The sequence below is a fragment of the Chionomys nivalis genome, chromosome 5, assembly GCF_950005125.1.
Source record: "Chionomys nivalis chromosome 5, mChiNiv1.1, whole genome shotgun sequence".
Lineage (NCBI taxonomy): Eukaryota > Metazoa > Chordata > Mammalia > Rodentia > Cricetidae > Chionomys > Chionomys nivalis.
The window spans coordinates 46,361,943-46,388,329 of NC_080090.1; the positions used below are offsets into that span (position 1 = coordinate 46,361,943).

General features: G+C 40.2%; 1 protein-coding gene across 2 annotated transcripts in view; it reads right to left on the bottom strand.

Annotated features, from left to right (window-relative positions):
- Synpr (synaptoporin) overlaps positions 1-26,387 on the bottom strand; it is a 312,355-nt gene that overhangs the window by 58,605 nt on the left and 227,363 nt on the right. The gene's annotated exons all lie outside the window — the stretch shown is intronic.

Sequence of the window (26,387 nt, forward strand, 5' to 3'; positions counted from 1 at the left end):
TCCCATGTACCCCAGCGCTGGCTTTTATTAGGCATGAAGTCCTTGAATAAATGAATGGATGCTCTTGGTTCTGCTGTCCTAACTTGATTGACCTTTAGAGTCTTTGCCTTGTGCGAGCTCCCCAGGAGAGCATCCAGCCCTGCTTAGTCCACAGTAGAGACAAAGGAAAGGCTTGAGTAACACCTCCTGTTTAGCCCACAGACACCCACGGAAGACAGAGTACATGTATATGACAATAGTTTGAGCTGAACCAAGTGTATTTGGTACAGGAACCAAGATTCTTCTGAAGTGACGGCTATGGAGACACTTAGAAACCTATGTTAAGGAGGTTTGTTATGGTCACTGAAGATTTACATGGGAAATTACCTGTAGAAGTGACAGTGTTCATATAGCCACTCCTAACTCTTATTTAGAGAGCACCTTTTCTTACTAAGGAAAATGTAAATAACCCCTTTCAGAAGTGTCCACTGCGTGCCCTGTCTACCATTTTATACATTAGCACTAACCCTGAAATAATACCAAAAGCCACAGAGCTAGCATGACCAAATGTTTCATGTGAATTAAATTCTGTTTTGAATACATTATTTAACTTAATGTCCATAGCAAACTATACAATGTGGGCTCTTGGCTGCTCTTCACTATTAGCAGATGAAGCAATGGAGACTTAGAAGGGCCACATAGTCCACCTTAGGACACCCAGCTAGCTTTGGCGGGCCAGCGGTTTAAATTCATGTCAAATTCCAGAGTCTTTTTAAAAAATGACCATATTAACTCGTTTATACTTACTAATCAAGACATCAGCTCACTCGGATGGACGCTTTTAAAATGAACCCCACGGGCCACTGGCAACAGAAGTTTCAGGGAAGGTGGCTTATCTTGCAGGGCCTCCCTCCAGACTCACAAAAGTCCTACAAGTGAAGATGTATTGAGAGCAGAAGGAGGAAATCCAGTTCCCTTAAGCTCTTCATTTCTTACAGACATAGTCTCTTAATTTGAATTCTTGGCTTAGGAAGAAGTTTACATTGTGCACTGGGGCAAGGATTTTTATCCTAACTTATAGATAGGGGAAACTGTGCTATGACAGAGACCCTGGGAACACTAGCTCTGGGGATCAGATCAGATTTTCTTCAGTAACCTTCTCTGTGAGAAGGTGGGAGAGATGAATTAGAAGGAAAAGGTAATGATTTGAATTCTGAAGCAGATGATCTCAAGGCACATTTTCCCTTCCCTCGCTATTGTTAATCTGTCATTCATAAAACAGATTTTTGACAAGCAACTCTATTTCACACAAGAAATGGGTGCTGGGTAAGAGATGGGACGCGAGAGATGGGATGGATTCTGCTCAGGCTGAAGCTCAGTCTTGATGAGAAAGGTGGACTTTCTGAGTGAAATCGTGGCCCATCCTGGTTATGAGGGAGTAGAGGGAGGTTCCCTGATGGATTTTACCTCTAGGCAATAGCTTCTGAAGTGATCAGAAATTATCTAGATCAAAAGGTAAGAAAGAAAAGCGATATCTGACTTCATGGCCACACAGATGGCTATCCTGTGTAAAGACTGTGTGAGCAGCAAATGCTGACAAGAGTTAGGAAGCTGACAGTTTCACTCATGGCTGATGGAAACAGAGCCTGGAGCAGGCGCTTTGAAGAACTGTGGCAGTTCTTTAACTGGGGAAACACTGAGTTACTGGAGGTTCCTGCCGTCCTACTCCCATATACATATGCAAGAGAAATGCTAGCATATGCTCACACAGAAACTAGCATATGAATACTTACGCAGCATTTTTTCTTATGGGAAGAATGGAAACAATTCAAATGTTGATAAATAAACAGATAAAACACAATGTGGAGTGGACTCTTATTTGTTAATAAAAGCAATAAAGTTCTTAGACTTGTTACACCATGGAAAAACCTTGAAAGTATCTTTGCTGAATGAATGAAGTCATACATAAAAAGTCAAATACTTTGTGCTTTTATTTATACAAAATATTCAGAAATAAGCAAATTCAGGGAGCAAAAAACCAGCTTAATGTTGCCCTCCAGCTGCTGATGGGAGAATCTGGCATGGTGGTTAAATGCCCCGAGATTTGTGGGGGTGATAATGAGCAGTTCTGAAATTGATTGTGATGGATACGCACCATCCAGCGATGAAGATATCGATATTATCCTAACACATGGTAAATTTTAAATAGTAAATTGGGAGGGGGATGGAAAGATGGTGCAGCAGTTAACAGCACTTGCTGCCCTTCCAGAGGATTCAGGAATGTAAGTATGTTTGATTCGCAGCAACCATATGGCAGTTCACAACTCTTGGTAATTTCAATTCTAGGGTACACACTGACTTTCATGGCCTCTGCGGGCACCGACATATGTTACACAGACATACATATGTTACACAGACATACATGGAGCAAAGCATAGAAATAAATTTTTAAAAAGACAATAATAAAAATGGTGAATCACCTGACAAGTGGATTAAATTTTTAAAATGTTACAAAACAGAGAGGAGCAAGTGTCTAATCCCTGTATAGGCAAGAGGCAAACGCACTGGGGGGGATGCAGTGTGGGTGGGGAATGGGGTGTACAGAGCAGAAGTGCAATGTGGATGGGGAAAGCTCTCAGATGATGGGAGAGGAGTACAGGGCAAAAAAGAGAACAAAAAACAGCCGGAGACGTCCGCTGGGGATGGGGCAGAAGCTGTTGAGAATCACGTTATAGATGTTGGCTTTCATTTGAACACTAGCCATATTTCCTCAGCATAAACAGCATGTTAGACAAAACTAAAATGCAAGGTAAGCAAAACCCACAATCCCTGCTGCAGCGATTTGGAGATGTGCCAGGATACGCTTCAAGATGGCTGTGTCTCCCTCAGTCAGTTCCTGCTACTGGAGTGCAGCACCTGGGGCCCCTAGCAGAGGGCAGAGGCTTCAGGAGGACAGAGAGGACACAATCAGCATTGTTTTCTACGTCATCGGCTGAAACACCTTATCTCTAATGTTGATTCACCTGGTTAGCGTAAAGAATGTTTCAACTGTGCTCATCCGCATAAAGAAATAAAATCAAAATTTGAACTCTATTGTACCTATCAACATCAATGATATATAGTGGCGTCCTTGGCTCTTCAGTAGGCAGTGCCCACCTATGGGCTTTGTTCTGGTCCCTGCCTTCAGGTTCCTGATTGAGTTCCTTCCTTAGCTTTCTGAGTTGTAAGATGAAATGAACCTTTCCTTCCCAAGTTTATTTTGGTCATTCTGTTTAACTAAAACAATGTTGTATATCACTGCACACATCTACACCCCACTCCCACATTCATGCACAGGTACCTTTAAGCAACATGTGTGCATGTATGTATGTATGTATGGACATGTATGTATATATAAATACACTTGTATCTCTGTGTTTATTGCTACAGAAGAGGTGTGGTTATCGTCAGCATGTATTTTGCAACTGCAATAGTTTTCTGAGTGAACAACATTAATTTAGAAGTTAAATAAGGGACAAATGCTGTTCCCTAGAGATAGAGCGTGCTCGCTGAGGATCTGGAAGCTGCCATGTCCACCTCTGATCTTGTGACGGAGTCAGAAAGCAATTGCTGAGGTCGCAAAAGGCATCCAATTCAATTTGTTGATTTCAAATGTACAATTCCCTCATTCCCTTCTTGGTTGACCTGACACAATCCAGGGGTAATTGAATTTTGCTGGGTTTTACTGCATTTTGTCTGTCAATAAAAGGCTTCCATTTTAGAATAGTTTTTCTCTTAAAAAATTTTCAGCACACCCATGGAGCCTTTTAGAACAGTCCACGACTCTCTGATTAAGCTAAAGGAGTCACCATGAGTACAAGGTTTTGAGTTTTGTTAGGCAGTTCTGGAAGAATGTTAAACGAAACTCTCTCCTCAGAGGTTTGGAAAGGACCAGTTGGTATTGCTTTATGGATAGCAGTGTTAGTGCACTGGGGAAATGGCTCAGTGGACAAAACACTTGTCATACATACATGAGGGTCAGATTTTGGGTCAACAGCACCCCCTCCAAAAAAAAATACTGAGTTATGCGTCCAGTGGAAAGTTCTGTCCTCAAAGAGGGTGAAGAATGATTGAGGAAGACTCCTAGCATCAATCTTTGGTTCCACTTACATGTGCAAACTTATACATACATCCCACATGTGTGCCTCAAGGGAGAACACATGTAAACAAGTGCATGTGTATAACACATACATACACATAAAACAGTATTTGTTATAACAACCAGAAGCATTTTTTCTCCATCCAGTCAGTGTGTTTTATTCTAGACTTGTTCCTCACTATAGTTTCCTGCTTTTCTTAGCAAAGCAACTGTCACTGTCACTATTGTACAGATGGGGAACCAGAGCGTTGAAGTGTGTAGAGAGCAGGCTGAGCTCTAGTGTCTCATGGATGGCGCAGACGAGTCTCACATGCAAGTAGATCAAAAAGACACCGCTTGATCCAGTTTCTGTCCCTCTGCAAACTTAAATGTCCAGCTGAATGTTTACGTTCAAATGAGCAAGCCAGCTGCCTCACACTGTCTCATCCAGAGGCAAATAGCTCATCTAACAGGCGGAGTTTATGTCGAATAAGATTCTAAGGCAATAGTCACTCTGTTGCCTCACTGAAGTGTGTGCATTAAATAATATAGATCTAGTCATGCTAGTTGGAACTCAGCACCAATATATCATCATAAAAACTTTTCTACATCCTAAATCTCACCAGGACTTGTTCTGTTCCCTGCCTCAGAACAAGCAGGGGGTGAGTGGTCTAAAGTTGTTCCCCTAAGAGTGTGGTTCCGTGTAGAAAGGGAGGCTTCAGGTAGCAACAGAACATCACTGGCCTGAGACAAGACTTCTGAGATCATTGCGCTGTCTTTCAGCAGGTTGAGCACACACAGGCCTAAGGTTCTACCAGTCCAAGAGTTAGGGTCTCAGTGATAGACAGTGAAGCCTTTTCCAAGGGCTGTGATCCCACTCTGGGCAAAGTGGAAGGAAGGTGGGAGTCGAGCTTCCGTGATCAGTTTCAATCACTCTGATCAGAATGGCAGCATGTGGCAAAGGGGACCACCAACAGCCCATGGGGTTCTATGACTTGACTATTTTCTCTGGGCCCTCCAGTTCTTAAGACAGGACTCTGCTTTACTGATTTGTGTTTGTTTTTGTTTTTACTCTCTCTCCCTAGTTTGCAAGTTTCTGATTTTAGAAGACTTTTTCTTTCTTTCTGCTAGTTATATTTGTGTATATGCGTGATATTATTTTTGTTGTATCTAAATACATACATATACAACTTACCTAGCTAATATGATCCACACCATAAATTACTACCACCCCAGGGGTTTACCTAGCTCTTCCATGTACTACATCTTCATTCTTCTTCCAAGTGTCCCTCCCAACTTAAGGACAGCAGAGTTGGAGTTCAGTTGTTTGGGAACACTAGTCAGAGATCACACTGCTGGCATGAGGAAAAGAGCCCGACCCCTTGACACCCACCTTTGAGTTCTTTTCCTTTGTTCCAAATTCTATTTGTAACTTGTAAACCACTGTGCTTCACATGATGCTCGGCTCCTTTCATTCGGAGGGATTCAGGGAACACATGCACCAGTCATTAAAGGCTCTAAGACATACAGTCAACGACTTGCTCTAGAAGGTCAGGAAGGAACCTCTGCCGCAAATAAAAACCTCAGTATATTTTTTATTGTGTCTGAAGGATGGTGTTTGGTGTTGCTATTTAAGGAGCTGACAGTGGTTTCCCGTCTGCTTCTGGTAGATGCCAATCACCAGGGGACATTTATTGTGTTTCGATATGCCGGGCATGACGCTAGGTGCTTTTGCATGTTATCTCAGTTAAATCTGAAGCATTGATACCAGTGCTCAGGTTGACTCATTATCATCTTATTGATGAATTGGGAGTCACTGACACAATGGTTTCAAGAGAGTTTGGCGACCATGACTATCTCAAGCTGGCTCTAAAGGTGCAGACTGAAACAAGGTTATCTTTGAGACTACTTACTCAGAAGATTTATTTTTATGCTGTGGTCAAAATCCGGGGTGGAAACTGTCTCCTCCTAAGAGTCTTTGGTTAGGATCTGTTTAGGGTGGAAATGGCAGGAGAGTACAAAGCAAAGTTTGAGCACAGCCCTGGGAAAATCACCCACACCGTGAAAATGACCTTACAACCAGGCTCAGATGGCTCAAAACAAAAATCTCTTCTTCTCTCATAAGAGAATGGAAAATGATTATGTGAATGCAAGACTCACTCACTGCAAGTCACCTGAGGATCAATGTACCTAGGAAACCTGGATAGAGAGTTACTGTTAGGCTCTCTGCACTGTCAGAGCAGAATCTCAAACAGTCCAGCAGCAACATCCTTCTAGCATTGCCTTGGGGTGAGGCAGCAGGCATTGAGATGATGGTACCTCCACTCAATCTGCTTGACCTCAGTGATGGAGTTCAGCTTCTTGATCTTCAAGGCATGGCGAAGGCCGACAGAATCATATTTGCACATGGTTTGATCCTAACCTTGATTAAATACAAAGCAATCTGATCACCAAGGTTTGTAACACGTGTCTATTCGCTAGAATTTATTTCTTCAGGAAGGAGAAAAACAGTGAAAGACAAAAATCTTCTTTAATATAACAGGGATGATTGTCCCCAATTCGCTTCCACATGAACTGTGTTCCAGCTTATTGTCACCATAGAAGGAGCTTTCTGTTACTTTTTGTCTTCTTTATTTTACTGGGTTTTTTTTTCCTCCCACAGGAAACTAAGCGAGATGTTGAAAAAAATGTAATCAAGGTTACTACAAACAATACTTTTCTCTGTATGATTAATTGTATTCACACATGCGGGGCTGGAAAACTATTTACCCACTCCCCAGCTCCCAGAACAGAGATCCCATCTTTTTGTCAAAAGATATTGTGTTGGGAGCAAAAACTCTCCAAATTCTCTCTCTCTCTCTCTCTCTCTCTCTCTCTCTCTCTCTCTCTCTCTCTCTCTCCTCTCTCTCTCTCTCTCTCTCTCCTCTATCTCTCACACACACACACACACTCACACACATTTATAACTCCCTTATACGTCTGCATTTGCAGTATGTAGACAGAAATTTTGAAACGAAACAGAAGCTTGCAGGTAATTAAAAAGAATGATTCTGCAGAGGCAGGGCATGGCCAGGAGCTGAACTGAGAGCACAAGAGCTATAAAAACCTTATAATGGCTCACAATGAGGCATCTCTGTGCTCACCAGCTATGATTTATTCATTTTGGTTTCTTCAAATAGAATTTGAGTAATAGAAAATTCAGATGGCCTCTCCATTGCCAAAGTAAAATAGATAATAAGGTTACCCATTTATCTGAAGTCAGATTCATCTCTTGTTGGTCCTCTTTGGTACTCTACCCAAGTAAGTTGTGAGAAAAAATTAGCTCCAAAGCTGTTTAAAAAGAATCTTGGATGTTCAGCTAAAAACCTAAACATATGCTCGTTTTACTTGCTTACTAAAGAAAGATTTTGTGAGTAAACCATCCGAAGAATTTGATTAAAATATATTTGCAACATTCAAACCTACTCTGCTCTGATGAGAGTGGGTGCACAATCTCTCCCAACTGACATTTTACTTAAATTCAAGTAAAATAATTTGACTTATTAATTCTGTTTTTAAAAAGTACCAATATGCTTAAAAAAGAAAAGTACAATGATTTCCTTCCAAAGATCAAGCTAAAAAAGTGAACTCCAGAGGGGCATCATCCTATTCTGCGTGTGTATGTGCGTGTGTGTGCATGTGGGCGGTTGAGTGTGCTGACCAGAGGTGTTTCTTGGGTGAACTCCTTAGGATCGCCATCCACTTTATTTTAAGAGAGTGTCTCTTACTCGCCTGGAACTGGCCAATCTGGCTAGGTTGGCTGGCCCTGCTTCTGCTTCCCCAGCACTGCAGTTACAAGCACACACCACCATGCTGAGCTTTTCCACATGAGTCCTGGGGATTGATCTCAAGTCCCCATGCTTGTTTAGTAAGCACTTTGCTAACTGAGCCATCTCAGCTTATCTACTTTTATCACAATATGGCCAAAACATAGCTAACTTCTAAAGACTTACCATATTCTTAACAGCTATAGGATATGTCAAAACATGATGTATGAGTTACCACATTGGACAGGTTGCCCTACGGAGATACATAATGAAGAAACTATAACAATTTCCTAAATAGCTCATTGGTAAACACTGAATATTTTATACTAATTCCTCATGTTCATGCTATATAACTATTGATAGACCAGATTGACAGTAAGTTTCCTACGTACCCCCTACCAAATATTAACAATTTTATCATTTTGGTGACTGAGTTCAAATTTGGGCTATTTCGCCTAAGTCCTTCACCCTACCACTACTAACCTCACCTTCTCTAATCCTCAGGGTGAAATGGAGATGAGATCCAAGCACCAGTTCTGCCAATGGCATTCTATTTCTAAAACACCAGCGTGCTTCCAGCCCTAACGCACAGTGTGTTTGTTTCTGTGTTCGGCCCATTGCAAAGCTAGCCTTTGGCAGCTTTTTCCATTGACTATAAAGACAACATAAAGCATCTCTGCTAACCATGACCTAAAGGGCGTATTATGTCTATTTTGTTTGCTTGTCTGTTTGTATGCTTTGGAGCTGAGATTCATATCCAGAGCTCTATATGCTCTACCACTGATCCCTTCTCCAGAGCACCTCTCTATCATTGAAGACCTCTGATTTTCTCAGAAGACAGAAGAAAGAATCACTAACTTCACAATGTCTTTCCATGAGGTTCAGGCACGGTAACAGGGCACAGTGTTATTAGGCTACTAATGTTCACTACATAAACTATTTTAATTCTAAATTAAATAACAAGTTTAGTGAATACAGTTGACTTTAAAAATCCAAATATCCTCTAAAATGCAGGATTGTTACCAAAACCATTGACACAGCTCACAAGGAAAAACTAATATGGTTCTTGCCTACTTATTTGCTACAATCACCCCCAGTAGCCTTTTGTTTTTCTAGAAAATAAATCACTAATTTCCCACATATTTGGTGCCCTTGAACCCCTATTAACATCCAACTTCCTGTATTTGTTCAGGACCCAGTCAGAATGTATCTCCGTTTGATCACCCAAACTAAAGAACATACCCCCGCCATGGCCATGTTCCAGGGCATCATCTCATTGCCTTGTCTTTGTGTGAGGGTCCCCTACTGACTGTGAATGCAGGCTTTGCCTCTCTCTCCCACTAGATCAGTGGTTCTCAATCTGTGGACTGTGACCCCTATGACAAATCATATCTCCAACATATTTACATTACAATTCATAACAATAGCGAAATTACAGTTCGGAAGTAGCAACAAAAATAATTCTTTTCCTTAAGTATCTTTCTATCGTTTGAGATTCCTTTGTTGAGAATTCTCTGTTTAGAACTGTACTTCATTATTTTTTATTGGGTTATTTGGTCTTTAATGTCTAGTTTCTTGAGTTCTTTCTATATATTGGATATCAATCCCCAGTCAGATGTGAGGTTGGTGAAGATCTTTTCCCCATCTGTAGGATGCTGTTTTGTCTTGTTGACCATGTCCTTTGTTTTACAGAAGCATCTTAGTTTCAGGAGGTCCAATTTATTAATTGTTGATTTTAGTCCCTGTGCGACTGGAGTTATATTTAGGAAGTGGTCTTCTGTGCCAATGTGTTCAAGGCTACTTCCCACTTTCTCTTCTATGGGGTTCAGTGTGGCTGGTTTTATGTGGAGGTCTTTAATCCATCTGGACTTGAGTTTTGCATATGATGATAGATAAGTATCTATTTGCATCCTCCTACATGTCCACATCCAATTTTCCAACAGCATTTGTTGAAGATGCTTTTCCCCCCACTTTATAGTTTTAGCTTCTTTGTCAAAACTCAGGTGTTTATAAGTGTGTGGACTGATATCAGAGTCTCCAATTCTATTGGTTCACCTGTCTATTTTTGTGCCAGCACTAAGCTGCTTTTATTACTATAGCTCTATAGAGCTTGAAGTCAGAGATGGCAATGTCTCCAGAAGTTCCTTTATTTTACAGGATTGTTTGGGTGATTCTGTTTTTGTTGTTGTTGTTGCTTTTCCCATATGAAGTTGAGTATTGTCCTTTTGAGGACTGTGAAGAATTTTGCTGGGATTTTGGTAGGTATTGCATTGAATCTGCAGATTGCTTTAGTCAGCAGAGAAATGCAAATCAAAACAAATCTAAGATACCATCTGACACCTGTCAGAATGGCCAAGATCAAATACACTGATGACACCTTAGGCTGGAGAGGATGTGGAGTAAGAGGAACACTCCTCTATTGCTGCTGGGAGTGCAATCTTTTACAGTTACTTTGTAAATCAGTATGGTGGTTTCTCAGGAAATTGGGAATCAATCTACCTCAACACCTAACAATACCCTTGAGTATATACCCAAAGGATGCACAGTCATACCACAAGGACATGTGCTCAACTGTGTTCATAGCAGCATTATTCGTAATAGCCAGAAACTGGAAACACATAGATGTCCCTTATCTGAAGAGTGAATAGGAAAAATGTGGTACATGTACACAATGGAATATTGCTTAGCAGTAAAAAAACAATGACATCTTGGAATTTGCAGGGAAAAGAGAAGAACTAGAAAAAAACATCCCAAGTGAGGAAATCCAGACCAAGAAAGACAAATATAATGTACTCACTCATAAATAGAAAATAGACATAAAGCAAAGGATAACCAACCTACAGGGCACAACCCCAGAGAAACTAGACAACAAAAAGGACCTGCTGTGGGACAATGGTCTGTACCCTGTCACTTGTATTTTAAATAAACGCTGATTGGCCAGTAGCCAGGCAGGAAGTATAGGTGGGATGACCATGCAGGAAGTGGAGGCAGGGCAAGGAGAATAGGAAAATTCTAGGAAGTGGAAAGATTCAGTCTGCAGGCATCACCTAGATACCAGGGGAAGCCAGACACATAGCAAACAAGATGTGACTGCCTCGTCTAAAAACATACCAAGCCACGTGTCTAACACAGATAAGAATTATGAGCTAATGAAAGTTATAAGATTTAATAAGAAGCCTAGTATACTAGGCCAATCTGTTTAGAATTAATGTAGACCTCTGTGTGATTCTTTGAGATTGAACAGCTACAGAACTGGGTGGAACAGAAATCTCTGTCAACAAGGACCCTAAGAGAGACATAAGTGGAACTGCCTAGAAAGGGGGGGGGGGACAAGATCTCCTGAGTACATTGGGATCGTAGCAGCAGGGGCGAAAGTAAAAGGGGATAGGGAGGAGGGAAGGGAGTGGGAAAAATGTATAGCACATTCTTATCCAAACAATTAAAATGAGAAGGACTAAAAAATAATGCTTGGGCTGGGGGTCACAACACGAGGAACTGTACTAAAGGGTTGCAGCATCAGGGAGGTTGAGGACCACTGCTCTAGACTGTGAGCAGGACACGGGGACAAGGACCCTTTTTTGCTACATCTTTACTACTGAGAACCTAGACACATTTGGTTTGTGGTAAATAGCCAATAAATATTTGTTAGGAGAAGAAGGAAGGAGGAACAGAGTTCATGAAATTTGTAAAAGGTCTATTTAAATGGAAGCAAATCCTGCTTTTGTAGAAAGCTATGATTTTATTTGTGTTCTACCAGAAGAAGGCAGGGCTTGGAGGTGAAGGAACTTGATAAAAGTCATATAGTGAAAGTTCCACAGTCCCAGCTTCCTGACCCAGGTTCATCAGACCTTCTACCACCACATTTCCAGGGAGTAGATATTCCTAGTGGTCCAGAGAAAGGACACAAGGACAAGAAGTACAAGGTAGGATCCACGGGGTTCTCTAAGCTGGGGACTTTGCTGGAGAAGTTCCTCAGGAACAAGATGCTGCTGCTCTCTTCCACGCCCATGCAAAACAGCTCTGAGTTCTCTCCAAAGACGATCAAATAAGAGAAGGAACTGGGAAATAACAGAGAGGAAGGCTCTAGACCTGGAGCTAAAGTGTGTACAATTCATGCTAGGAACGGGAGACTGGATTTCCATAGGAAATTTTGTCACTGTTGATGATAACAGTAACAGAGGGGCCACTGGGTATTGATAGCTGTCATTTGTGCAAGCCACTGTGGTCCATGCCCTGAATGCTGTGTTTCCTACATCTTTATGGCAGCCCTGAGAGGCAAATCACTGTTATCCTTACCCTTTAAATGGGGACACCCGAAGCAGAGCACACAGGAAGCCAATCCCATATAAATGTTCTGCCTACGGTTCTTACTGTCAGGCGAGTGTTGTTCCTCCTAAATCTGCCACACACACTCTCAGGTCCGATGCTAGGAATCTCTTCTCGGTCTTTAATCTAAATAATTCTTATACAGCATGGGGCAAGGAAGTAAACTTTCAGAACAGTGGATGCTTGAAAAGCTAGCTTACTAAGAATCCATTGGCTCAACAGAAAGACAGTTTGTCAATGTACTTAAAACTCTTAGGGGAAGAAGACCACAGTTGCTATGGCAGTGTCTGAGGTAGAGACTGACCTTCCTTCTACCCAAAGTCCAGAAGAATGCAGGTGTGTGCCTGCGTATGAGTGCCTAAGCCTTTGTGCCTGTGTTAGAAGCATTTAATGGGAAATATTCTAGAAGAGGAAACAGTTTCAGCACAAGTATTATTTAACCAGGAGGCAATTATTTTCTTGTTCATTTAGTTTTAGTTGGAACTGATTTGGAGGTATTTGGAGTGACCCCATATTACCCCCAGAATATTTTTTTTTTAATGAAAAAGATTTTTAAGCAATGGCTACAATTTTCTTGGCTACAGAAGGAAAATTGGTGCTGAGAGTAGCAATGCCTTGCCTTTCTGGCTACGCAGGGAGTGTGACACTATGGCTCTCCTTCCTCACCAGCTCTGAAGTTGACATGCTGTGGCTGGCATCTGGCGATCCATTGTGTTATGTCTAGCTCAACCACTGTCTGCATATCCAAATCAGTGTCTTGAACTCCTGCCTCTAATTTGATCATCTCAATTTGAATTTTTCAATGGGAGGCAGTTTAATATAATTTAGCAAGGATTTGGTTGGAAAGAGTGTGGAGATTTTTCTGGGAGTATAATGTAAGCCAGTGACAGAGAATCAAACAGTGCTTTAGAAAAGGAAACTGGAAAGCCAAAGGAAATGGTATTAAACACTGGGAAGGTCCCCAAATCCCATAGTAATATGTCAAATAAGTAGCCTCCTCTTGTTATATGTCACAGGCTATTTTCTAGGATCTTTTCCTCTTGATTCACATAATATTTAAACAGAAAAGAATCAAACCTATATTCACTCCTCTCCTTTGAAAATTAAGAATCAAGGTAAAATATATGTGAACAAATGGTACAAACAAATCTACATGAATAAATGCTCAACAATTATTTTCAGCTTTCAAAAAATACCTAAGGGAAAAAAAATTAACTTCCTTAAAATCCCAAGAATGGCTCCGAAACTCCTGGGGGTGTTCCTTTCCTGGACCCCATAAGAAAAACACTATTTTTCTAACATGTCCACTCTTGCTCTCTCTGAAGTAGACAGTGGCATGTTACAGGCGTGATGTGAAGTGAAGTTTGATTTAGCCACACTTCCTGATTCGCAACAAAATGTGTGCTTGCATATTCTCACACGCGATAAAATTCTCAGTATTTATTTTCAGTGTGGTAAGTATCCAAATATGTGGTCCTCGTGAATAAAATGCACTGTGTGACCCTCCATCACCTTGGTAAATGTTTAGGGGTCTTGAGACTTGAGACTGGAGAACTGTGACTCTGGGCAAGGACCTTGACTTCTTTCAAGTTGTTTTACTTCTCTCATGACCAGTTTTGGTAATTTGGTTCATCTGGCCCAAATCATCATTTACATGAGCTTTGATTTCACCCTCCAGAGAGGTGTCTGTTACTGAGTGCTACTGCATGTGAGTTATCACACTGTTCAAAGGGTTCTGTAGTAATTGTTCAAGATTTTATCAAGCTCCTTGTCCTTGGCAGATACTGAGTGAAAAAGGCTCTAACAGGCAGCTGGAAAAAGCACTACCTAGTGACATGGCTGGTTGTTGATGCCTGACCCAAAAGTAGGAACCTTTATCTCAGGTTACAAATGTTCCCTCTTCTCTTAAGCACTACATGTGGAATGAGAGGTTAGCATTAGCTACTGCAACATGAAGATTATAAAATCCCCATCATTCATCTCATTGTGAAGAAGAACTACAGAAGGAGGCCCAAAGATGTGAGATTTCCTATATGAGAACATAGGAGTACCCACCATAAAGCAGGGAGCTGCTGTTTTTGTTGCCTGCATATATTTCTTTCCTGAAGATCTACATGTTTTTAGAGTGGAACACCAGATCTAGATTTAATTAATTAGCATATTTTATCCCTTGAGCTTAAAGATCTAAAGAAAGGCACACTGGATCTTGCTACAGGAAAATGATGCCATAATTGAAGGAAACGTGGAGAAAGAAGAAAGATTATTCTAATTCCTTTGTTGTGTCCCCAACATCTAGCACAATACCTTTTCCATGACAAGTGTTCAAGATATCGACTTTGGCCTAGCTTCCTCTCAGGTGACTCCTCCCAAATGATCCTTAACTGGAACAGGCATTGGGTGCAGAAATATGTATGGCTTTATCAGTTTCAAGTAATCTATTTCTTTCTCTCTTTGCCTTCTCTTATCTCTTCGCTCCTATCTTGTGTCATGTCTCTAGGTGTTCCTTGTCACAGAATATGATTTCTTGGCAGGGCATGTGCTTGACAGGGGGATGTTGGATATATTATATTTTTCAAAACGGGCCTTTAAAAAAGTATCTTTAGTTTTACATTTCTGTGTTTAGCTTATGTTAAGAGCCCAAATCTTGAGAAAGAAATTTCACATGTAGCCAACCCGCGCCAGCATTTATATCCTAGATCCTGAGCCAAGAAACATGAACCAACTCGGATCAGGAACATGAGCAGGAAAAGGGAGGACTGTGAAAGAATGATATGTTGAGCAAGATTCAATACTTAATAGTTTTGGCATCTTCATTCAAGGGAAAATTAAGATGTCCATCTGAAATCCACATAAGTGGCACGGGACCCTTGGCCTACTCAGATCATAGAAAGATCATACAGAATGGCAATGGCCAGTAGATTGGAAGTCTGAATCTTTGTTTGCTTGAGTTTCCTAAAACTCTATGTGAAGAATTGTTCACTTTTCTTGTACAATTCCTCCACGTACAATTAATCAGGTTTCCATGAGGACTTTGAGAAAACTTGCATTTCTTCTTCTTTTGTCAAGAGTGAATCCAGAACTAAAAAAATAAAATGACAGCAAAATGACTCTGCTTCTTCAAATGTGCTTTTCTGTGATTGGCTTGGCCCCTTCTGCTTGTGAGCAAGATAAAAGCCTCACATCTACACTCTACCAGACTAATAGCTACAGGCATCAGAGGCTGTAAGGGATGCAGGAGGCCCTGAGTGAGCAAAGCCCAGAGTGAATGTGTGTGGTTGACATAGGCACAGCTATGTCAAGGACCCAAGAGCTTCAAACCCACGGGATAAAAGCAAAGCTTTCTTTTTGGGGTGTGGGGTAAAGGAGTTGAAGCTCCATGGAAATGGCAAAGCCTTCTTCTGGGTCAGAGCGGGAGTGTTAGCTCTGTGCAGAAAATGTCCACTGTTGCTTGGAAAACTGGTCCCTCACAGAGACTGCTTCTTCCAAAATTAGCTCAACCTGTCTCCCTAACCCAGCTGTATACCAGAACTCCTGCCTCCTTGTTTGATTTTATTTGGATGTAATAACTCCACCCTTTCATTTAACTGTATGCAATAACCTGGCCCTTCAGTTCTAAGCCAAAAAACGAGCTGAGCTTTCCAAGGTGCTGAAATTTCTCCACTAAGAGACCCAACCACCCCAAACCAGTAGTTTCAGCATCTCTGTGTATGTTCTCTTCATTTCCCCTCTGCTCTTGTCAGGTCCATTCCAGAAGCCTTGGAAGGATGGACAAGAGGTCAACATCCCTTTCAGTTCCCCTAGGAAAATCCGAATTGGGTGTTGTGCATTCTTAAAAACTGTCACCAAGTCTAAGAGGAGGCTGTGCTACTTGATAGGCAAGGGTTTGTGAATGTGTGTGCATGCATGCATATGCTTGTGTGTGTGTGTTGGGAGTGAAAAGATGTAAAACTTCATACAAACCTCACTAGTGGTTTTTCACTGTGTGGAAGAGTCCTAATACAAATACAAAAACAATACAGGTCAAATCTTTGTCTCTTTTCCCTACAAGATATGATGTGGATCCTTTCATTTCAATACTTATAATGCCAAAATTTAAGTAGATATATTCACAATGCATAGTTGTTATGAGAAAAAAACATATTTATATGTGATATTGCATATCTTATTCCATAGGAAGGACTTACTCTGCATAGTCTCCAATCTCAACTCCAATCTCAAACCACATTAGCTTGGAAGGATCATCTTCTTTGGAAACTAAAGCAGAACCTCTTCTCCAAAGCAACATATCCTTAGACCCAAATTTTGAAATCAAGACACCTTTAATATATATATATATATTCTTTCTACCTTCTATATTTACCTTAGAAGCCCCTAGAATCAAATATCTCTCTGTAGTCATAAAATTCAAAGAAAACACAGTAATATACATGATTCAGACTCTCTGTGTATATTCCATCTTTATGTGGCTTATTTTTCTTTATTTCTTTAATCTATGACTGTACTCTTTTATATTATTTTTACTGTCTCTTTAAAGACTTTGCTTTATTTTTAAAACTATTTTTATAACTGTCTATACACTTTTCCTTTTCTCTCCCAAGCCTACATACATTTATCCCATACTTTGTCCCATTCAGAGGTCTTTTTTTATCTGAATCTATCTTTATTGTGTATCTGTAACCACTTTCTAAATGCTAAGTGGCAAGGCTAGGACTAAGGCTGCTTTGCCTTTGTGCCCCACCCAGTTCACCATGGCAGATGTATGTTCATCAGCAGTCCTGTAAACCATGCTCACAGCTCCAGCTCCAGGGATACAGTGGGTCTATATTGCCATTAAGCAATTTGTAACATGCTTATCACAGACCCCATTTAAGTGCAGGACCTCCCCAAAGAGCCAGGGTTCATGTTACCAGCATGAACCAGGAAGTCGCCATTTCTTAAAGGAGCTGTACTTCTGCCTGCAGCCTGCAAACAAAGCCTATCTGAAAAATATGTGGCTACCAAGAAGCTGTGCTTAACTCTGTTCATTTGTGTCTATAATTCTTTCCAAAACTCTCTCAGCTTTTATGTGGATGTAGTTGCCCCATGTTGGGCACCATTTTGAAGGCAGAGACTACTCATTCATTTCCGGCTGTCCAGACCTGAATAATAACACAGAAACTATATTAATTACAACACTGCTTGGTCTGTTAGCTCAGGCTTCTTACTAACTAACTCTTAGATCTTAAATTAACCCATTTCTATTATTCTATGTATTGCCACGAGGAGGCTGTGGCTTACCAGGTAAAGTTCTGGCATCTGTCTCCTTTGGCAGTGACATGGCATCTCCCTGACCCTGCCTCCCCTTCTCTCTCTGTTGTGATTTCCCACCTGGCTTTACTCTGCTAAGCCATTGGTCTAAATAGCTTTATTTATCAAACAAAAAAGCAGCACATATACAGAAGGACATCCCACATCACTTTTTGGTGACTTTGATACAATTTCTGGTATCTTTGTAAGAATATTAATGTTATATTTTAATCCATATCATAAAAAACATAGAAACTCACAACTGCAAGATAAGAGACTACAGAATGTTCAGTCCTAAATGGAACAATTATATCATATGCCCTTCTCCCCAAAAGTCAGGGATCACTGTAGAAGAGTGGCTGCAAAGATTGTAAGGACCAGAAGAGGTAGACAATTACAAGGAAATGATATTTTGTGAACACAATAGGATAGCTGCCCATATGAACTTATAGCAGTTCTCGCAGCATGGATAACCCGAGAAAGTTTAAGCAAGTCAGAATTCGATCATGGATTTGGAGGTGGGCACAATGTCTTATTCCTAGATGAGGGGTGAAGAGATGGAGAGTGTGTTGCCTGGTAGGTAAACCATGGTCTAATAGAGGGTCATACATCAAGAATATAGGGACAACACAAATTGTACTGGTTGACGGGTTTTAAAATGGGACATAAAATTAAGTGGCTGGGGGAGTATCTGGGAGGAGCTGGGGGAGAGAAATGAATATGATTAAAATACATTGTACAGAATTCTCAAAGAAAGTAATGAAAATTAAAAATTTCAATAACTACATGAGTAAGTAATTTTATTCAGAATTTTTAGTGTCTGTTTCCAATTGAAATCTCATGTCTTTCTTATTTAGCTTGTGAAATTTGTAAATTTGCATTCTTGCTAGTCACAAGTTTAGGACATATCTGTATAAAAACCTCAACTTATGTTAGAAAGCAGAGCTCGAGAAAATGAGCCACAAATCGGGTTTATTTATAAAAACTGTCTCACAATTCTCTTGGTACATTGTTCTTGGATGTGGAATCACCCATCCACTGAATGTCTACTACAAGCAAGTCAATATATCAAATATAAACCATGAGATACAGTGTTGTGTATTGTTTTCAACAAAGCATAAGCTTCAAACTATAAAGCAACAGATGTTCTGATAGAGTGAGAAGAGCAGAATTAGGCAGGAAAAGCCTTTGCCTTCAGCTTCACAAATGACTGGACTAGGTCAGGAACCAGGCTAGATTAGCTTTGCTTGTTTCTAAATCTCCAGGTTTTTGCTTAGGTCTCTACAATTTAACAACACCATGCCACTTCCAGGAATAATTTGGCAATCAGTTATTATACAAAGACAGAATGATGCTCTAAAGAGTGAAGAATAGGGACAGAACAAACACCGTACAATCAGGATAGATGCCCATGTCAATCAACAACATTGGTAAACTGTTTGATTAGCTACTCCACTTGGTGGCATAAATGGACTGCTGTCTCTTTCTGCTTTTGTGTCTGTAGCTTGGTTGGAGTGGTTCTGCCTCGTGTATGTTCCCTCAGGTTCAGTGAAAAGTTGTCTTTCAGTATAGAAAGCCTTCTCTATTGATGATGGCACACGCTCACAAAGGCAAGGAAAAACACAATCCCAATGGGAGCTTCATCTGGAACCTGCCCTAAAATCGCTTTAATCAGTGGGACAGAATAAACACAGCCGTTATCAGACCATGAAGGGGTGACTCTGGTTGAAACTACCTTTTCTTATGTTCTTCCCTCTTATAAATGCAATCTCTAAGAAGCCACTTTTTTCCCTTGGTCTCTTGTGTATACTGATTGTAAGTATTTGGATTTGTGCATTGAAAAAGTATTATAAATTACTATTACATTTGTGTGTACATTGATAATTTTGGTGTGGTGACAGGACAAGGAAATACTGATTTGAAAGGACAATAGTCTGAGCAAAATCTATTCACTTGAAGTTCTAATTCCTACAGCAAGAAACCCATGATTCAAATCTTCATATTGCTTGTTTCATTGATAACCAAAACTAGGTATTCCAATGAATGGGTTGGGATCTAAAATATGGGTACTTAATTATGCAAAATATCCAATGTAGTAAAAAAAATTCTTGCTCTACAGCAACTTAGTATAACTTCAAACACTGAAGAGTGAGGTGAGTACCTCATATTTATAATGCTACAGTTCATCGTAGTATTGATCTCCATAGGCATTTGAGGTCAATATTTGAAAGTGCGTAAGATTTAAATAAAACATAATTCAGTCACCAGGAAATTCCAAGAAGTCATTGAATCTTGCACCTTTCAAGAAGAGCCATTCTCTCATTCATTTTCTATCTTTGAACATTCATTTACTTACACACTGCCATTAGGAATGCCAGATATTGCAGCTTCCAAACACCACGATAAATATCTCAAGAAGTCCACGTGAAGGTAAATATTTATATAAGTGATCATGGAGTAGGATTTGTGCTAGAAGGGTAAAAACCCTAGGTGATCTGGTTCAAGGTAAATATAGCTGTATATTTAACATGGGTAAAATGTGCAAATGTTTTTTCAAAGTGGCTGTACTGTCCTACAATGTTAGGAAATGCCAACTTTTCCACCATGTTGCCACTCTACATATTTTCTGTCTTTTCCTCTTTAACTGCCTTAATGATACTCAAGTGTACTTTCTTTATTTATTGATTCATTCTTTTGGTCTCAGGTAGTCCAGGCTGTCCTAAAACTTACGTGACCTAAAAATATAACCAAGAGTGACCTTGAACTCTTGACCCTTCTGCCTTTACCTCGTGAGTCATAAGATTACAGAAGATTACAGCGTTCATAGCTCTCCCTTGCCAGTTGTCCTTATAATACATAATTTACATAATTTGCATAATTCCCTAATGGTTAATGGTGCTGAGCACACTATAAATGCTTTTCTAGTTAAATGTATATTTTATTTGAATGAATATTCATTAATTTAAAAATTAAGTTGTAAATACTCTTTCAGCATTCAGGGTACAAATTCCTCTTCGGATATATGATTTGATTTTTTTCCCCCAGTTTGTGGGTGTGGATTTTCGTTATTGTCTCATTTTCTTAATAATGTCCTTAAAGAACACTTTTTAAAATTTAATTACAAGTTATATAGTTTTCCTATTGTCCTTTAAACTTTGGTAATATGTTTAAACAGTAATTGACCAACCAAATATCATAAAGGTTTATGTCTATGTTTTTCTAAGAGTTTTATAGGTTTTTATCTTCTATATTGTTTATGACCCATTTTGAATTAAGTTTTTAAAGATGGTTTGAGGCAGAGAGTTCAGATTTATTCCTTCTCTTGTCTATACTTAGGTGTCTGAGCATCATTTGTTGTTAATATTATTACTTTTATTATTATTTAAAAGAAAATTTTCTATGAAGATTCATTGTATTCTTGTCAACAATCAGTTGACCATAGCAACAATTATTTCTTGGCCTCAAATTCAACCCAATTGATCTGTATATTGGTCCTTATTCCAATACAGAATTGTTTTAATAATTCTTTCTTTAATGTTAAAGAAATACATTCTACCTCTACTAATAAGGTATTCCAGAGGCAACTAGAAAAAAGGGTAAAGAGAAACATTGTCCCCTGAATTTTGTCCTCCTAAAACAACTATATCCCTTTTTCAGAGTCACTAGAAACAATAATTACCCACTTTCTTCTACCTCAAAACCCCTCCTTTTAGATTAATATTTGCTCTTACCCACAGAAATCTTATTGGAAATTATATTTTAGGCTCATATTTTAAAATTCACTAAGCTTGCAGTAATTAAAGCCTGCTCTTAGGGTTAAAGAGATGGCTCAGTGGGTATAGTGATTGCTATACAAGTGTAGAGACTGGAGTTCGGATTCCCAGCACCCATGGAAAAAGTCAGACAGGTGCCAGATTCTCTGGGATCCACTCATTAGATGTGAGGTGCCATGTGGTAGCTGTGAATGAAACTTAGACCCTCTGCAAGAGCAGGTGCTCTTAGCCATTGGCTTGACTCCCCAGCTCATGTTCCCCATGTTCTTCCTTTTTAACAGAACTTTGGTTTTCTTTTGGAAAATTATATCTTTTATATAATTTTATATAATTCCTTTATCAGGAACTCTTCCCTTGTCAGGCAATGAGTATATAACCAACTGCAGAGTGACCTGATTCTTTAGTGACTGCTGTAGAGATGGGGTAGTAGTTGTATCTAATCCTGTTTATGTTGATAGCTAGATTTGAATCAAATGTGGAGGCCCAAAAATATGAGCCTGTTCCACCTTGTCTGAAGGTCAAAGAGTCTGAAGTTGTTCAAAGTTGTTGACAACAACTGTGGCTACACACCCTGACCTAGGCTGTGGTTACTTGCTGTTTTTGGCCCATAGAGGTAGATCATCTCCACCCTGACCAAAGGCCAGAGAATTCAAGCATACTTCTGCTTCTTCTTTTGAATTAAGAGGTTTGACCTAGGGCATTGCTGCCTTCAAAATACTTGGTCTAGGGTGGGTTCACTGCCTAAACAACAGAATGCTTTTCTTATGAATTAATGGCTTGATGTCTCAAAGAACTGAAGCAAGTAACTGTTCAGTTGTCCTTTGTATCATGTTAAAGTAGTCTTTTGTCTTCTTCCTCCTGTTGTATTGGGGTAGAAAAGGGTATGGAAAATTAAACATGTGTGAACTCAGCACTCAAAACTCAGAAGTCAGAAGAGGAATTCAGCATTCAGGATCTGCCGCGTGGCCCTCCTGATGCTTTCCTATGTCTCTCTGATTCTTTCTTGTCTCTGTTCCTCCCACCTAACTTTTCAAATCTCCATGCCCCTAACCTGGAAAGCATGGATCCACCCTGGCTAGGGTCATGGAAGTAGTCACCCTAAAAAAGTGGCTCCCAACATGTGGCAGCCAAACGTGGCGTGGCTCGTGACAAGTAAAGTCATTGTTTAGAATAAATGTGCTTTGAACTTCCCTTTCTTCTGTATCTTTTGGGAGCCTGGGTTTCCAGTCTTCTCTTCCATCATGTGGACTTCACATAGTTCTCTGTCTGCTTTGATGACCCCAAGGCAGTTGTGCTATTTGTAGCCTTGAAGACTCTTTAGATATGAAATCTGTCTACACTCCTGGCCATTTTCAGACTCTAAAACAAGCAGAGACATTCAGTGTGGAAATTCCATATATATTTATTTGTTGAATGTTTTTACTCTCCCAAAAGATTCACCCTTATTTCTTTTGAACTTCCCTTACTCTATTGATATTCAAGAATCTCTTAAATATTTCAGAACATTTTTTCAAAAATTTAGAAAGAGCTTGTATAAGAGGGAGTGACATTTGATAATGACATAGAAAAACCACAAAATACCTTATCTATTTACATCTTCAACTTCTTTAATACATATCTTATTGGATACATTGCATTTCCTGTCCCAGATACTAAAAATAAAGAAATGGCTAAGACAGAGTCTTGTTTCTTCCAGAGCTTGGAATCTGGCAGAAAAAATGAGACACAGAAATAATCGCAATGCCAGAGAGAGTGACTGCTGTGGTAGACAGTCAAGAGTGATGGACATAGGAAGGGAGGTGATTCATTTAACATAAGGAGGATTGGTAGAAAGTTCAGATGAAATTTCAAGCGGACTAATCCTCCTGTGACCAACTGTCTCTAGGAGATGGAGCTTGCAAAATTAAGTATAACCCATAGAGGATAGCTTATTTATACTTAGCATCGTATATTAGAGTTTCCACACTTTATGCCTTCTTCGTCAGTGAACTGAATGACTTAGGACAGAACTGAGCACGTAAGGATGTCAAAGACTGTGAGTTTGAGCTTGACTTGACTAAAACCTAGTTTTTAGTGCATTTTTTCTTTTCCTTCTTTCCATTTTTTTAGATGCAAATGGAGCTTAGTAACAACTGACCTTAGGCTGGGTTGGGGTCAATCCATTCCTTGAGAGCTCTTCATAGGCCTTGAACTCTCTTGTGTCTGCTTTGTGAGTGTGTTTCATCAGAGATGTTTGTAAGGACAGTTCTGTAGAATGGTTTCTATATAAATGATGATGTAGAAGCTAATTTTAGAAATGGTTCCAAGTACCATCCCAGGCAACCCGCCGAGGTCTCTCACCTGCTGCCTCCCTCCCTGCTGGAACCCACAGAGGCCTCGGGTGGTGGGACCCGACTGCCCCTCATGGACCACCAAGATCTCCCACTTGGTGAACTGTGTCAGTTTACTTAAACCATTACACTGAGGCCTTGTTTTTCACTTCTTTTTTTTGTTTGTTTTTTTTTGTTTTATGAGACAGGGTTTCTCTGTGGTTTTGGAGCCTGTCCTGGAACTAGCTCTTGTAGACCAGGCTGGTCTTGAACTCACAGAGATCTGCCTGCCTCTGACTCCCAAGTGCTGGGATTAAAAGCGTGCAACACCACCGCCCAGCTTTTCACTTCTTTTTAAGTGACATGGATGCTCTGTTATTTTGTTCAGCTGTTACTGCTACCAATACACACCATACTTCTATTTACTGGTCTTCTTATATAAGTAGATATTTATAGCCATGTATATAATTTGTGCTTTCATCACCTTGGAAAAAAACTATCCTGGTTTGCTATGTTTGGTTGACATTATACAGAAAATAATCCTGTGGGTCTAGAAACATTAAAGTTACTCATTCGCATTTGTACACCGGTAGGACACTAAAATAAGTATATGAAATCTTAACTATGTGGGTTTGATTGCAGAAACTAATGACATATTCTCTCAGTCATGAAAAGTGACCATATCTACCACATCCAATTAGATGCTTGGACTTATCTTCAAAAGGAGACAACCAGGACCAGAGCCAGTGACTTGTTTCCAGATGCCATGAAAATGGGCACTCATTTCTTTTTTAAAAATATCCCCTTTTCTACCCACATGTGAAGCAGACTTTATTCTTCAGTTTGGTAGAGAAATGGCTCTGAGTTAAACTGGGGTGGACAGTCAGTCTGACAAACCAGGCTTGGGAAGCTTATTATTGCTCATGGCTATCCTCACAGTGCCTTTGTGTGAGATGCCCTTTGTATTGGCAAATTCAGATACATTGGGAAGGCATGTTATTCTCAAGTGCGAAATATTGTGTACCCAGGTGACAATAGATAAATTCATTTATCTAGCCAGAGAACAGATAATTGAAAGCAAGCAAGCTCTTCTTTAAAAATAAGGCTCAGGTTTTCAAGGACGGTAGCTTAATTTAGTAAAAATAATTTTCCCACTGCCTTTTCCACCTCCCTACAAAATTCACATTATAGATAGTCATTACGTTTGTTTTTCCACTGGGCCAGAGCACAGGGAAAGAAACAAAGGCCACTGGGGAGAAAGGTACTGCTCGTCCCATTATATCGATGCCTGCATGCTGTGCCATACTTTAGCAAACACCTGGTGGATTTCCAGAATGGTGCAAAGTTCCTCCTAAAAGCACACTGACAAGTACCACAGAGATTCTAGTGTGCTTTCATTTCTTGAATGCTTAAATTTACAGCTCAGTGCAGCGACTTCCAGAATGTTCAGAGACCTTTGCATAATTGGCATTTAGGAATTGTACTGCATTTGGTTGTGTATCAATGTGGCTGTGGCCCGGAAAAATCAATCCAATGCTTATGGCTATTCTACAATGTATTCACTGAGGCCTGTGACAGTCTTCTGGGTTCCCCAGCTGCTATTTGATGACATGTCTTTTTATTTTATTTTATTTTACCAAATTTTAAGCTTGGGACTTGTTGGGTCTTTTAGTATCTCCAATATTTTTCAAATGTTTTCCTATTATTGAGTCTTTCCTGCCCAGCAACACCAGCATTTAAGGTTGCTGTTAGGTTAGAGCCTATTTGGAATTTGACCTCCTCTTCTGACTTTAAGGGTCATGTTTTGTGCTCATCTGGTTTCTCTTGTATACAACCTGGAGAAGACACCAAGGCTCTGTAGCTCCCATCTAATCCAACAGGTATTGATGCTGGGAGTGTATGCTTGACTCTATGGAGAACCAGGGGTACCATGGTGACTGACGGAAGGAAGACACGGGCCCTGGAGTCAAGCATCAAGCTACATATTCACCCTTATGTGTAGGTCGGTCTGACTGGAATGGGTCAGGCAGAAAAATTGGGAGTTCTTAAATTCAGATCCGCCATTAACTAAGCTGATAGTGGCAGTTTCTTTTTGCAGGCCGGTTCCGCAGGCGTACTATTTCTCTAGGCACTAGAAGAAGTGGTAACTCCAGACATCCGAAGTACAAGTAAGATTTAAAAAAATACGTTTGCATATAAGAGAAGAAAAAGCACATAAATCTCTAGCCAGACCTCACCCTGAGGAAGGCGCTTAGAGAAATGGGATGGGAAGACCAAGGCGGAACTCAGCTAAGGTCAAGGGAGGTTTGCGTGTTGTGAGAATTTAGCGTGGGGGCTGGAGAGATGGCTCAGCGGTTAAGAGCACTGACTGCTCTTCCAGAGGTCCTGAGTTCAATTCCCAGCAACCACATGGTGGCTCACAACCATCTATAATGAGATCTGGTCATTCTTCTGGCCTACCGACAGGATACTATATAAATAAATAAATAAATCTTTAAAAAAAAAAGAGAGAGAGAATTTAGTGTGAATGAAATTATGGCTTCCATTTACTGTGTCCAACTAACAACTGTTCTTCCCCACAAAAGCAGCGAGAGGGATTAGTGAAGAAGAGCAATAGGCTCGTGTTTCCTAGCCAACTTTAGCGCTACTCTGGGGATAGAAATTTGGGAGTGGGGGATCGTATCATAGGCTGCAGAGAAAGACCTCTCGCTGCCAGTTTAAGTAGGGAATGACCTTAGGTCTCCCAAGTTGCTGCCTCAAAGAATAATTTCATGGGAGCACCAATTAATAT